General features: G+C 37.2%; 1 long non-coding RNA gene across 3 annotated transcripts in view; it reads left to right on the top strand.

Moving 5' to 3' along the window:
- Positions 1-13,953, top strand: part of LOC146436662 (uncharacterized) — a 117,657-nt gene that overhangs the window by 18,119 nt on the left and 85,585 nt on the right. For 2 of the 3 annotated variants that reach the window (XR_014852927.1, XR_014852926.1), the window contains 2 exons: positions 2,288-2,397; positions 3,131-3,271. This is a non-coding gene — a long non-coding RNA (uncharacterized LOC146436662). Of the gene's footprint in view, positions 1-1,439; positions 1,494-2,287; positions 2,398-3,130; positions 3,272-13,953 lie in introns of all 3 variants that reach the window. The other variant, XR_014852925.1, reaches the window with a different exon arrangement.

Genomic DNA, 13,953 nt, shown 5'->3' with positions numbered 1-13,953 from the left:
TCAGCAATGACTTTCTATCCATGTCTATCCATAGCTATGCCATTAAATTGGTTTTTGTCCTTTTGGTTCTGTCTTATTTCCTGGACTGATACCATAACAATCTGAATTGATTCCATAATTTATGACTAGTATATTACTAAAGCAGATTACTTTATTTTTTAAGATTAGTGTGTAAGTGGATTCCACCTTCATCTGATATTCTACGAGTTTACTATCAGCCTCTGACACGGGAAATCATATGGATTTTTTTGAGAAATGCAACACAAACCACACAGTTCCAGAAACACCTCTCTAGCACTGTATTTTTTATTCAAATGCTAGTAATCATGGAGTTGTTCAGGGCAGATTTTACTGATGAGGATGGGGCTCTTTCCTATATTCATTGCAGTTCCTTAATGATGTTTTCAGGTCATCATTGCACAAATTCTTGCATTTGGCAGGGCTCTGGCTAAGGCAGTTTGATCCAAGTGCATAGAAGGGAGAAATTTAATACTGTAAATGGGGCTGTGTACTTCCAAAATTTTAAGATGGCTGCCTAGGGTTTGGTAACTGAGGAAACCTCCTCTGAGTTCAATCATTCACCACCACCTTTGTAACAGAATTGCACATCATCTGAATAATCATCTCTTGTATCCTAATATCCAATATTGGACACTGCTGCTATAGACACTGAATCTTTTGACAGTATTGAATATTTTAGGCTGCAAGCAGCAGCAGCTGTAGAAGGAAGGAGTTTTGTGTGGGAAAATTACAGTGTCTGTTCATATATTATTCTGCCACATGATGTCCTCCTAAGCCAGGTTAGAGTTATGGAATGCAGGCACTCAAATTGTGCAATTCTGCAGCATTCAGACACGTATTTATATAAAAGGTGCCAGTCTTGTTATAAACTATTACTCTAATCAACAATATCTAATCTGTAATTATTTTCAACTGCTGTATATGAATAGTGAACATTTTTTCTGCGGCTGAGCATTATTAATACAGCCTCATGATCACCTGCATTAAAATCCAAAGCTTAAGAAACTTCAGCATTTTCAATTTGTTCTACTGTAATGAACATAGTCCAGCTCAGTCTTACTGGTACTGCTCCCTACTTTGTACAAGCATTTTGTGCTAGTTGTGTATGTTTTGCACCAAGGTTTATTTTGACTGTTGCATATGTTATGTGAGAGTTATAATTAATCTTATGAATAAATGACTTTAAACAAAATGTCTAGTACTTGTATTTAGGGCATGGCAGAAATGCAGACTTTTAGCTACAGCATCATTATTTTCCTTTAATTTATGTCATGCTACTTGTCTCTTTAAATAGCTTTTAATGTAAAAAATGAGTATGCTTTATAATGCTAATGTAGTGTATTTTTATGTACTTACGACTGCAGGAATGTTAGTTTTCTGCCAGTTCATTAAGTTAGCAGGGATAATCTCCCACATAGATAAAGGAAGATACTGAAACAGAAGGAGCAGCTTTAGCACCTGGTTCACTGGAGGTCAGTAGTGCACTGGCTTGTCCCAGCTGTCAATGTAGTGCTTCAGAATATTAACCAAAACAAGGATATAAAAATAACCCTGCTTTGTTTTCAGCAGAGTCAACAGGTCTTTTTTCTCTCCATACATTATCTGTGTGTCTCTGTGCATATTAATATATATATATAGGTCTGTGTGTCTCACCATGTAGAAAACAGCAGAGGTGTAAGTGTAACTTCACATCTTGCTCATTGGAGCTTTTGCTGTGGTAGGGGTTTACATTGGGCATGAATTATTTATAACAACACATGTTTACAAGGTGGCTGCAGAGTAGAAAAAAGAAAATGTTTCAATACAGATATCTCAATTGTTGAAAGTTTACTTGCAGATCTGGCTCTTAATATGTCCCATGAATTAGACACTTGGACTTAGCTTATACTTTGGGGCTTTTTTCTGTTAGGTAATTCAAATATGACCTAAACTTCAGGATTTTAAATGGACTCATTCCTCAGCTGAAAAAGGAGGAAAAGGGTTACTAATAGAAAATTATTAGGGAAATGAAAAGAACCATTTTCCATGCAATACTCAGTAATTGGTCCATCCCTCTCCCCTGAATGCATCCAGTACTATTTAAAGTAATTATACTAATCATCACAGTATTTAGGCACAGATTACATTCATGAAGAAAAATGAAAGTGCTGTTCTAGCATGCCAGTGAAATCTGCTTTGACAAGTTAATCCAGTATTTATTTAATTAAACAATGGTAATAAAATATTTAATTGCACTTTAAGATTTCTATTTCTGTCATCCAACCAGGCAAAAAATTCTGAACTCAACATATGTCAAGCAATGAAAATGCCTCAAGCACATCAAATATCAGCCCATTTTACAGATTAATGAAAGAAACTGAGCTGCAATGTGCACAGGTATGAATAGTTAAATATTTAATTCCCTTTCTGCTCTTTGAATCTGAAGCAAAAAGGAAATATCCCTCTCCTCCCCCAACCCAGCCCTGCTTGTTTCTGAGGAATGTTAATCAGCTTCCTAGTGCCAGCAGGCTACAATCACCAACACTAATTAGTTTTAGATAATGATATTGGTAATGAGCCTCGAGTTTCTCAGAGGCACCAGACTGAGCTTGACTCAGGTTTATTCAGTTATTTATTAAGAATGTTATTGTGACAAACAGTTTGAACAGTTTGAGCATGTTTAATGCTAAATATTTGTCTTTCATTTAATAGTATCAACATACCATTTTAAAACAGATTTTGCTGATATAGCAGCTGATTTTAAATTAACTTTCCATTTAACAATGATAGTATTTGTCTCCTTGTTATTCCAATTATTTGATTACTCTCTTGGACATGTTTACTACTCAGGCAGTTATCTAATCACCTGAGGTAAGAACACTTAATTGGGGAAGTTTTTTAAATGAACTTCCTGTCACATTGCCTCTCTAGGCAGGCTGTTCATGGTCTTGTGTCAAATGCTGCTATTTTTGCTAGCTATTCTACAAGTAAAGCTCTAATTTGTTTGAGCTGCCAACTGTGAGGGGTAGAGAAAATAGATCAGTCACCACCTCATGTAGTGCTGTTGTCAGGTGTGAGGTTAATTTGTATGTTCCAAAAAGTTATCCTTAAAATACTTTCCACCATTAAGGCAGAGAAAGAATACCATTATCCAGGAGTTGGTAGCAAATACTGTGGAATGATTTCATGCCTGGAGCTGTATTAGGGAGGGAGAAATGAGACATTTCAGCGCCTACTTGAGGATCTCAGTTTGGTACCACCTTTGTATCTGGTAAGTTTACAATGGAGGAGGATTGTGTTTAATGGGTAGAAACGTGGAAAAAAAAAAAAAAAGCCATTTCCTTGCAGCATTGTGTATTGAAAGTGAGACTACAGGAGGCAGAAGCGTAAGATGTTTCCTGGCATCCTGTCCTTGCTTCTGCTAAACATTGCAGGACTTGTTTGACCTTTGGTCTCTTAAAAATGCCAACCCACTGTCAGATTAATGGTGGAAGACTGCAGCATATTGAAACATTTTGGCTTTTGTGCTTTTTGTCTTTTCATGGCTTTTTTCTGTTTTTACATGTTTAGTATTTTAGAGTAAAAGCCTGAATTTTATTCCAGTTCCTCAAAGATTAGGCATTTAAAGGTATATTTTTTGTCCAAGTTACATGTCTAAATTGCAGTTTTGAAAATGCTTGCAAGTACTTTGTGTTGGCATGTGGAGTTTATTTTTTGTTTGTTTTTCTAGTTGAAAGTTCCCCAGTATGATTAAAACATTCTCAATATTGACAAATTGAGCACTAGAAACTAATGGATATGTTATTCTTTTGAGTAAATATGTGGTAAGCAGGCTTCAAGGCAAATGTAATTGTATTTATGCTATCAAGAAAATGTGTGCTATTTCTATATTCCACTCAATAGAGCATCTGTCTGAGATGAAGAATACCTTGAGTTTTTGTTTTGGCTTCTAGTAAAACTTCTATCACTAATAACAAATATAAGAATCATTAATGAGATGCTGTGTTATTCTGTCATATGGGATCTTTCTACTGGGCCCAAGAAGTCTTGAATTATTTTCATTGCAATAATGCAGCTTCTGCTGAATGTTGTAGGATAGTTTCCAGCTTGCTTGTTAATGCATTCTTTGGGAAAATGGAAGACATGAATTTGAGCTCCCTCATTTGTGAAGGGAAATCAGGAGAAATCAAGAAATCACATTTCATAGGTAACTGCTAGGCTCTTCTATGAACAATGGTAACTCCTTTTTCTCAAATTGGGTTTTGCATTTCTACTTCCAGATAAAAAAAATCCACTCTGAATGTTTCAGCATTATAATCAGCCCTGCTGAAGCCTAAGGATATCAGGATATATCAGTTATAATGAAAGTACAGGTTATGTGTAAGTGAGGACCTAGGCTATCATAGGATTTAGGCTAGCTGTGTCCCCCTCTGTTCACCAGCTCTGTTCCACGGGCAGTTCATTTTAAATATGCTTTTCTTGTATTACGATTGTAGAATACATTGGTTTTTGTTTAATGTAATGAGGGGACAAACTTATTCAAAGGTTATATTTTATAGACCCAAAATTGTTTATAGGAGGTAAAATTTGAGGTTAATGGTATTAGAGTATGATAATTTCTGAGTGACTGTGCACAGCTGGGAACTTTGACAATTAGGAATAAACCTTGAATCAGGAGCAGACTGCTTTTTATTTAGCATGTCCTCAAAGCTTATCAGACATGGGATTCATCCCTATTGTGAGGTACTGGAATCTGACTAGTAAATCTCAAGACTGACACAATAACCTTCTCCCTAATTTTACCAGGCCCTGAAGTGAGACTGACAGGCTTGTAACTACCAGGGTCTACCTTCTCACCCTTGAACTTTTGCTACGTTTCAGTCAGCTGGAACCTCTCTGGAGTCCCAAGACATTTTAAAAATAATGGAGAGAAGTGCTGCAATAACATCAGCCATCTCTTTCAGTACCCTGGGATGAATCCTGTTGGGGCCCATAGGAAATGAGGGTGAAATAGCAGTTTGGTTCTGCTCCCAAGGGTCGGCTGACTTTCTAGTTTCTTCTTGGAAGCACATAATGCACGTGGACATATTTTCTATTTATGCCACACCAATTTTCTGCCTCCTTTTCTCCTGGAAATAGGAAATGATTGCAGCTTCCCAAGGTGACAATAAGTGTGAACTTGTTTGTGAAGAGCTGGTGGTTTACCATTTCAGCATGCCATGTTGCTGTGTGTCACACAACATCACTCACAAGAGCATTATGGTGTGCTTAGATGACAAATGCATCACTCTGTGCCAAACTCCTCACAACTTGAATTTCTATACTTATGTGGAAAAACCCCTGTAATGATGGTGATATATATTTCAAATCCTCTGCTAGTTTCAATTCTCTTCAGCCTGTCTGCTGTGTGAGAAGTGCAGATCATGAACCTGTCAGTCAGAAAAAGGCAGTATTATTTTACAGCCTTCTAGTTATTTGAAGGAAAAAAAAAACTAGTACACACAATTGTCCAGTGAACTTTTGAGGGTAAAGCTATCTTTGACATCTGAGAAGTATGACACAGCAAGTACTGATACTTGGAGTTCTGCTGACATTTATTCTAAGAAACCTATTTAAGTTGACCCTTAAAATTACTTTGCTTTCTTGTTGGCTACCTAAAGTTAAGAGAAATTTCTTTTTTAGCTTTCTTGCCCTTGGTGTAGTCCTGTTCACTGTCACCAGTCACCTCTTTATTTCCTGTGTGCCTCAGCATAGTTTCCAGGAGTGTTTGCTCCATAGGCTAACAATATTTGAGTACTGCTGTGCCTGTGTACTAACTCATGAAAACTCTGTTTTGGTGTCTTCAGTTTCCCAGTCTGGAGGGTATGATTTCCTTTTGTTTTTATGATGTTTTTCTGTTGTGGCAACAAGCTTTACAATGAAGAAAAGATTAGCATGTAAAAGCTATTGTCTGAGTTACTAGGGAACTTGGCCAGTGGGTTTAGCTGAGTGTGACACACCTGTGAGACATCATGGTAGTATATCTGACTCAAGATATCTTTGTCTCAATGTGGTTTAATCTCCCCTGCCTCCTTCAATTTTTGTAAATAATTACAACAGAGGGCTTTGAAGAGGTGAGGATATGAAGGACTGTGGCTGAATGCCATTTCTGGTTTATTTGTTAGAAAATACAAGGAAGGTGATGTCTGCCAGAAAGGCAAAGCTGACTGCTCTTTTAGTTGGAGGAACTCTGTTTTGCTGGCCCTAGGTTGCTGAAGTTGATATCTACTTCCTGAAAACCTGTAAGATAAACCACTTTAAAAAAAGATATTTTTAGCTTGTTGAGTCCATCTTTTGGATATAGAAGTAACTTAGTTTTCACTAATTTTCCTTAATGTGCTTTATTTTGTTGTGTAAGGATCTTTACTTTATCATTTAGGAAAAAGTCCCTTTCTCATACTACTTTAGGTGAATTTCAGATATATTTGGGTTTTATGTGAACATCTTGGATGGTAGATGTCATACAACATGAGAGATACATTTTAAATGAGAAATGCAAAATAAAAATGAGGAAATTAATTTACTCATTTAATTTAAGTGAGAAGCCCTCAATGATTATCTGTATTTTGGCTTTGTATTATATCCTGAAGTTCTGTTACAGCTGAGTGACATGCTCACAGTTAAAGGCAGTTTTGTGCAACCTATTTAAACATTTTGAAATGTAGTTTTGGAGTAGCTGAAATGGAGATGGATGAAGTTCATTTGACAGTGCTGTCTGGAAGATATAGAAATGCTGAAGCACAAGCTCAAGTGCACAAGTAGTTATGTTGAAGTTTATGCCCTGTTATAGCACATATCAGTGCTGGTTTTATGGACCTGTGAAGGAAGCCAGTTTTTCAGAACATTCACTGTTGTTCAACTCCTTCACAGACTTGTAAGACAACTTATAATGCTGTCTCTTCTTCTCCTCTCTATCCTTTGTAAATTTTATAAGTAGTATTCTCTTCTCTCAATCTTCATACCCTAGGAGTTGCCTCTCTTGGAATTAAGAGTTGTAAAAGAAACATTGCTTGTATTTTAAAAAACAAGAACCACATCAAAAGCAAAACAAACCTGTCTTCACTTTGTTAGTTGACTAAGAGGGTGAATAAGTTAGGACTTTGGCAAGTGTGGCTTCCTTACCTCCTTCCTGTGAAAGACAAAATGTGGTTTTTTTCATAGTAAAGCACTACGAAAGTGCTGGGCAAATCTATACTTTCTACACCTATTTTCCAAGAACTCTTGATGTTTCAAGTTGTTTTGCTCTGTTATGCCAGAATAGTGTGAAATGTTTTGGCCATTCCAAAATTGGGTTGTGCAAGTCAGACTTTCAACTTTTGATTTTGGGAAATATGCTTGTGATATGTGTATCATGCACAGAGCATTACCACAAAGTAGGGGAGATCTTCTTGATTCAGGGCAGTTTATTACCCTGGCATGCAGAGGCATGGACTTGAATATGGATCCACTGTTTCAAACCATGCCATTCAACAGGCTTATCAAGTCAGAGCACAAGTGTATGTGAATATATTCATATGTATGCCTCTCCTAGGCTATAGCTCTGTGCAAAGAATGCAGCTTAGAATAAGTTATGCTCAAGTTTCATTTAATCAAAAATACTCTGTTCATGTCTATGTGTATAAATAGCAAATAATTAGTTATACTCAGAATAACTCATTAAAATTCCATTTAAAGCCATTAAGGTTAATCTGGGCATTTAAAAGGTCGTTATCAAGCAATTAGTTTGCTTTCTGGTGAATATTGGATTTTTTCAAAATTGTATTTGAAAGGGGAAATTGCAGTGGAATACACTTGCAACAAAAGCAACAAAAATAAATAAAATTACTTGCTGTCTGGTGCAAGAATCCTCCAGAAAAGCAGATAGCCTACTTTTGGAAATGCATTTCTTTCTGATAGCCTGTTCTTTCCCCTCCCTCCTTAACCCCTCAGAAAAGTTATGTTTCTATCACTTTTTTGTTCCCATTGTGGCCACATCACAGAAGACAAAATTATGTCCTGAGTGATGAAATGGTGGGAGTAGGGGGTGGAAAATTAATTGAAAGATAAAGTCCTTATTCAACTCTAATTACCAAGTTCCAGCATCCTGTACTGGAATGAAAGATAATGTCTTAAGCTCCCTGTGTCTCATCAGGGAGGTGTCCCTGCCCACGGCAGGGGGGTTGGGACTAGATGATCTTGAAGGTCCCTTCCAACCCTTAACATTCCATGATCGTTATCCTGTAGGGCAGTATGTGTTCTGCAATGGCTGCACAGTAAAAGCATCCCAAACTGCAGCTGCTTTCTGCTTTTCTCAGCTTCATTTTTTTGGGGTTTTTTGTTTGGTTGGGATTTTTTGTTTGTTTGTTTTTTGTTTTCTTTGGTTGTTGTTGTTTTATTTTTTTTAGTAAAATAGCTAGCAGAAAACCAGTGATATTACTATTTTAATTGTATAAACCTTCTGAATTACCATGGTAGTCAAATGGCTGGGAGAGTGCAATGCCAGAGGAACAGACATTTTGGGGTCACTGAACACTCATTCCATGTATCACTTTTTAGCATGGTGAATGCGCTTGGGGAGAATAAAAAAATCCCCAAACCTAATGCTTTAATTCAAGAACACAATTTGGTGGTAATTTGCATAACAATGAGATGCTGTTAAGCAAACGTTATGAAGTGGTTTAGGTATTGAATGAGGTAAGAAAGGAGGTAGAAATTAGACTGTTATATACTGTTAGTGCTTTAATATCACCTTCCCTTTTTAGAGATGAGTTTAATCCTTTGCTGAAATTTTTCTCATTTGTCTCCAAATTTTGTTTATTAAAACACTTTAATTTTGCTAACATTGCTGCTTTGTACACTAGAGTTACATCTGAATGGGTCTTTAAAATAAAACATTTTCACTGGCATGTTCACAAAACAGCATACCGATATATTCACATTTCTAAGAGTTTCAGTCTGAAGAAAATGCTAGAAGTCCTTGTTGTGGGATAAAGAACATCCTACCTGACACTTGGACCAAATTCAACTACTAATTTGGGTTTTCAGTCTTGTCACTAGTCATTAAATCATTGAAGCATCACCTTCTTTCCCAGATATTTTACTCCTATTTAATTAGTGCTGTTGTGCTGCCATGATTGGTGTGAGCGAAGGTTCTTTAGATGATGCCTCATCCCTGCTGGAGTGGGCAGCAGCTCCATCCTCTGCTTTTATTCCAATTATTTCCAGCTTGTTGTATTTAGAGTTTTTAAGGAATGGGGAGGTTTGCAATGAATTGGAGTGAAAAGGCAGACAAATTTTAACTCTAAAGAAAGGAAATTGCTGTAGCTGTGAAAGAAGGAATTCTGTAAATAGCTTTTAATTGACATCTTGTCCATCAAATAGATGGGAAGTATTTCCCTGCCTTTACCCTTCCTGAGGGGATAAGTTATGTTTTGGAGAACCTGGCAGCAGAGAGGTGTGACTGTCCCATGAGGGAGGATGGTCCAGGAGCCAAGAGTGAGCACAGCACAGGCAGGACAGTGCCCTTGTTGTCCCCCGTGCTGTCCCAAATCGAGGTCCCTGGGCCCTCGGGCAGTGCTCCTGGGGCTGCAGCTCCCAGGTCAGCCTGCTCAGGGCATTTAAGGGCTGTTGGTGCACTTGAGACCCTGATGGAAGGCTTGTAAAGAATAGATGTCATTGATAAGCTGGCAGTTTTACATTAGCTTTTTTTTGCAGTAGGCCTCTGGCACAATTTGGAATAAATTAAAATGGTTTAAATTCTCCCTGAGATAAGAGAATTATTCCCACATACAGATTAATGGAATACATTTTTGCCATTTTCTGATACAATATAATGTGTATTCTCACTGTGGATAATGGCTGAGTTAATAGACTGAATATAAAGAATTAAATCGCTCTATCAATATTCTTCGGTATTATGTGGTTCTGTTCTATTATGCAGAGCACTATGTTAATAGTCAGAGGATAAAATTGTGCAGACTGTTAAGTCTTTGGAGTTGTTGGTCTTGGATTTTTTGAATCACAAACCTTTTGATTGCAGCATGGACCTTCTCTAAAAAAAATTAGGACATTTCAGTGGTCAAATACCATACAGAGCATTTAATTTTCTTACCATACAGGTTTCTCAAAAGGTTGTAAGCGAATAGTCATTAACATTTAGACTTCTAGCTGCTTTCTCCATAATTTTCATGTTAGAATAAAATCTTGGATCTGGATCTAATGTTCAGTCTCTGTTCTCTTTGTGTTTTATCCTGTTTTACAAATTATTATTATATGTGGTTAGTTAGTTTGATCTAAGAGGAACTGGGTTTTAGGTTAGAAACAGCTGGTCTTTGAGAACTGGAGGTTAAGGGAAACCTAGGCTGCAACACGGCAAGTATTAAAATACAGACCTCCTCAAAAGATTAAGTACCAAACTTCAGTAGTTATGTTTGCAATTTTTGTCTGCCTCATAGTGTTTGTTCCATTCTCTAATGATATCTTATGTAAAATGAGATTATATATTTCTGAACAGCGATTAAGCATAGATTTTTTTTTTTTAGAAAACAAATATTTTCAGCATACTTAGAATATTTTTTTGAAGAGGTCTAGGCCAAAAATGAAACCTGCAACTTTTAAATGAAGATCTGAAATATTTTGAAGACAAATTGTGACTATTTTTTTGGAACTGCTTTTATGACGTTTTTCACAGGAGCTTCTTCCCAGCCCCCTTTTAAATCAACTCTGCAGGGAACTATTTCTATTTGAATGTTTTGCTTTGCTAGTCTAATGGAGCTCTAAGTTCTAAAGATGCTTTTAGATGCTGCTGCTATACATTTATAACCCCCCCCAACAAAATTTAAAAAACCCAAAAAAACAACATAACCCCCAAACCAAAGAAAGAACATTTAGCAAAAAAAAGCTGAATGAACAAAAGACAATCACCACCACAAAACAAAACAGAACAAACAACAAAAAACCCCCCAGAAAACAAACAAAAAAAAACCCCAACCCCAAAACCCCCAACCCAAAACACAAAAACCACCTCAATGTCCCAAAAGTTTGTGACATCCTTCTGGTCTTCATAGAATTCGTTAACCTGACCTGTTAATGGTAAGGCAAATGCAGCACATCAAGATTGTTATTGCTGTTTGAATTACTTTGCCTTTCTTTCAGCACAAGCAATCTGCAGTGACTGCTCCTGGAATGCTATTTTCCAGAGAGCTTCAGAGCCACTCACTTTGATTGGCAGTGCTGCAGGACTGGGCACTTCTGGACAATTTATGCCTGTTATAGCAGCCACTCAATGTTGTTACTTAATGTGCAGTGTTCTATCAGGGCTATAATTTAGAGCAAATTGAACATATTTCCCAGTCCATTTAAAGACTGTTCCATTGTTAGAAGACTCGTGTCCTCTTTTATATTTTGTTGTTATTTTTGTGATGGTTTTTGAGTTTTGCCTGGTGCCAGTGGCAGATTTATCTTGCTTCTTCTGTATTTAATTATAGTTCCAGAGGAATTCTTGCTGTGAAAAAGCAAGTCCAACTTGCATTCCCTCTGAAGGTGTTTTGACAAGTAAAATACAATGAATTTCTGCATAGTGCTATTCACAGTGTTTCAGGCTACATTCCTTGACATCAAGAAAATAATTGGGAGAAAAGATGGATACTTTAAAAGTTCTCCTTCTTCCTGTTTTTGTGGTGAATAGTTCTGGGGTCCCCGTTCAGATTTATGTCTACATGGGGTTCTGTGAAAACCTGGAGCTCTGACCTTAGTGGCTGCTTGACCGTCAAAGCTTCAGAAGTATGAGTAAGGATACACAGATTGTACGTTCCAGAATTTCTTTTAGCAGTAATCTAAACCGGTCTTGACAGTTACATAGTATTTTGTGAATGTTTTTCTCTGTGGGCAATGAATCTTTGTACCCATTTTTCCTTTTTATATTGTCAGTGTGTGCTGGTAACTTCATGGAAACGGCTTCAGGGAGCCTCATTTGTTCCTTTCACCAACTTTGCAGTCTCATTTAATATATAGTTCCTTCTTTTGGTTTGTCCCTAGGTGATGTACTTTGCTAAGTGAAATTAAATTCCCATCATCTTTTAACATCAACTTCTTTAAGTCTGGTTACAAAACCATTTCTTTACTTCTAACTTGCTTCCCTCTGTACTGAATAGTTACCCTTCCATTTCTTTCTCAGGTTTCACTGACAAACCTCTGGTCGTGAAAGCCCAGCCCAGGCTGATGAGGCTTTTTGCATGCACAGTGATCTTTCCTCCTTTGCCCATGTCAGAATTTGGAACTGAAGGAGCCTTTTAGTTCTTCTGTGCAGAGATTTTTGAGGACCAGAAACATCCCTTAGACTTCTCATCTCTGCTCATTCTGTTTAGTCAGGAGACTCTAGTGGAGACTCGAGTCCTTGCTCTATTCTGCCTGTGATGCAAATAATTCCTAATTTCTTGTTGCTCCATTCCTCAATTTGATTCACAGCTGACTTCTTAGGATGGCTGTTGATTCAGTCCTGGGACCATTGCTTGTATCGTTGTTTAATCTGATGTGACTCATGGCCATTTGGGTGACATCAGCACCCTCTTTGAGTGGCTTTTCCCAGTGTAGTTATGGTGACACATGTAAACAGCCTGCTTAAATATGTCAAATTTGCATTTCAACTGATGCAGCCTTCACAGCTCTTTATTGATTTAAATAGAGTTATGTTGATTGCCTCTTGTTTTTATTATGTTATTATGATTCTTAAAATGTGCTTGCCATGCCATAGCTACTTAGGTAGCCACACAAAAATGACCAGGGTTATTCACAGAGCCTGCAGCTTAACATGTGCTCAGTGTTTAGTGCTAGCTCCATAAGCCCTTTTTGCTTTTCTGTAACTATTTCTGGTTTTAGAATTAGGCCTGTTTTTTCACTTTCCAGGCTGCTTTTAATTATGGTGAGACAACGGTAGGCTTTTGACGCATTCCATCAAAAGGCAGCCTATAGTTCTATCCTTAGAATATTTCTTGAGCTGTACTAGATATTAAGGTTGGTATATTTTCTACTGAAGTCTCCCACTAAAATAAAAGTGCAGTACAAAGAGTGTAAATGCCTCTTCATGTAGCTCCAGCTGCAGGATGGAGGTATAAATGGATGAGAAAAAAGTGACAATTTGCTTTCAAAGGATTCAGTAATCAAGAACTGCTTTTTTCCCCCTCTACTGAGAAAAATTCAACTCATAATTATAGTGTATCCAGTGCATCAGGGCATGCCTTTCTATTTTTATCTAAATTGCCTTCCATCTTTCCTAAAAAAATGTTCTGAGACTTACAATAATTCTTAATTATTATAGCCACTATTTCTGTCTCTGGAGAAAGATCTTTGACATTTCACACTTGCAGTCATATTCCTGGTTTAACCAGCTTCATCTACAATGCAGTCATTCGAAAATCTGCATTTATATTTGTTACAGGGGGATAGTTCAGTGCTCTGTTTTACTTGATGTCTTGTGTATTTTAAAATACACTGTGTTATGCAATATTGCTTGGTCATGACACATATTCCCACAGCTGGTTGCCCATTTAGTAATTCCTAATATTACACCAAGTGCACATCCTGATTGGACAGGAGATTCTGTGTCTGCAGATGTGCACCTCATCTGTTGTGTCTTTATTCCTTTTTGGCTGCAGAATCTAGTTCTGTGGAGTGAAATTCTGCTCAAGGATAGTGCCTTTGATCATCTGGTCAGGCTTGCTTTACCACTCCTCCTACTCTAAGGGCTCTTTGAATGAAAATGATTTTACTATTTATTTATGGAAAGAGCATTGTATATGGTGATTTATTCTGAATAATGAACATCCCTCACACATACTTATGTTGCAGTACCTCGTACTATGCATAATTATTGTTATAAAAAGAGAATTTGATTGAACAAAGAGACTGGCAGTGCACTAAGCCCTAACTAAACTGTGA

This window comes from Lichenostomus cassidix, chromosome 5, assembly GCF_008360975.1.
Source record: "Lichenostomus cassidix isolate B80296 chromosome 5, HeHo_3.0, whole genome shotgun sequence".
In the NCBI taxonomy this organism is placed as follows: Eukaryota; Metazoa; Chordata; class Aves; order Passeriformes; family Meliphagidae; genus Lichenostomus; species Lichenostomus cassidix.
The sequence above is the reverse complement of the archived record's forward strand: the minus strand, read 5'-3'. Positions and strand labels throughout refer to the sequence as shown.